The sequence below is a fragment of the Nematolebias whitei genome, chromosome 13 (assembly GCF_014905685.2).
Source record: "Nematolebias whitei isolate Nwh7 chromosome 13, NemWhi1, whole genome shotgun sequence".
Lineage (NCBI taxonomy): Eukaryota > Metazoa > Chordata > Actinopteri > Cyprinodontiformes > Rivulidae > Nematolebias > Nematolebias whitei.
Window position 1 is genome coordinate 36,263,858 of NC_056510.1, and position 1,929 is coordinate 36,265,786.

Genomic DNA, 1,929 nt, shown 5'->3' on the forward strand with positions numbered 1-1,929 from the left:
TGTTGTTGTTGTTTTTTTCTCCTAAATTATCACCCACTGCCAAAGGCAAATAGGCTATGGTGTTTTGCTTGTTATGCTGTATGTGTGCATGTGTATGTTCATTGGTTTGTCATTTTTTTGACGTATCTCAGAAATCACTGGATGGGCTGTAATGACACATTCAGAAAGTAAACAAATGGATGAAAATCTACCCCCCCCCCCTTTCCCCTCGCCCACACACCATTTAGGACAACAGTTAATCAGCATTAGCAATTGCAAAATTAGTTCAAACAAATTCAGTTTTAGAGGTGCTGAAATAAATGTTGGTGCAGTAGTAGCTGAAAGTCATCCTTAACACACAGAACACTAACACTTCCTGTGAGATCTCACAAAATCACACAGCTGTGCATAACAATATCTACAAGGTCTAAAAAAGTTTAGTCAGGTCCTCTGGATCAAAAAAATTGTTGAAATGTTTCGTCTTTCATCCAAAAGACTTCGGGACTAAAGATGAAACATTTCAACAGATTTTTTTAACCCATCCAGAGAACCAGACTTAACTTTTTTAGATTTTTCCACCTGGATGATTGAGCATGCATCAGGATGAATATTTACAAGGTTTGATCAAAACAACTATACCTCCATTGTTTCTCATCATGAGATCATGTTAGTTTACCATTTTGCAATAATACAATGAGTGATGTGCTGCTGGGATTTTAATGTTACTGTTATTGTTAATGACATTTTATAAAAGCATGAAAATATCTAAATGGCATTTAATTTTTACTTTTTTGTACTTCTGTCCAAAATAATCAATAAATTACTATTCAGATTAAATCCCAAGATTTATTTTTGGTCATAACATGAAGCTTCTGTTTGTTAATACAAGAAGAAAGAAGACATCAAACAGAATACTGAAACTCTTCCATAAGCTGGTATTGGTGATGTACAAATTTAAATATTTATGCTCTTTTATTGGACATTATTTCTCAAGTTGTGACAGAAACAGATTCTGAAGTGTCCTTGTCTCTGATTCGTCATCGCCATGATGCATCCAGTTGAACCTCCACATCGCTAATGCAGAGGACACTTGAGAGAAGTTGAGACGTCCTCACAAATTTTAGGTCAGGACATAAGAGGTTTACAAAAATGAGTGACATTGTTTGATTTCTCTAAAACACAGACCATTTTATCTGGAAGCGGTGCAGCAGAGAGCTGATGGTCAAATTGATTTGAAGATGTGAGATGTTGTTTTGTGAAGGTGAGAAATGACAAAATATTTAAAGCGTATCACAGAGCTGCTAACTGGAGCTGTGAAAATGTAAAGCAGCAGGGTGGCATTTTATGGTATCTATGTACTTTTCCATCCTGCATGGAGGGCGTGTTCCTTGGTAGCTCACCCCAGCTTGATTCTCTGTAAGAGCCCCGTGGAACAAGGTTATTTTATTAGTGCATTCATGTGAGTGTGTGTTTTTTAGAGAGAGTCAAACTAAAAGCATAAATTTATATGGGTGCTGGTGGACAGGTGGGTCTGTATTTCCGTTGCTGGAATTCCCCAACCTGAGCTCTGACAACTGTCCCAAAGTTACCTTTATTCTCCAGAAGCCAACTGTCCTGGGCGTTCCTCCAGATGTTTTTGATGAATCAAATCAAGCCTTCTCAAACATTTCTGCTCTGGAGTTCACCTGTGTCTAACTGACTTTGCTGAACACAATTAGGAGTCCACACAGCTGTCTGCAAGAGCTTGTACAATTATTATAAGCAAAACCTGAGGTTGAGCCATGAGGTCAAGAGTTATCAACAAAAGGTTTTTGAAAGGGTTCACAGCACAATGAGCAGAAAAAATACTACAACTCAATAACATTATTCAATAGTGTCAAATGAGGCGCTGGACGTTTTATTGTGTTTTGATTTGGTTATAGACTTTGATCTTGAAATCTGGTTTGATAT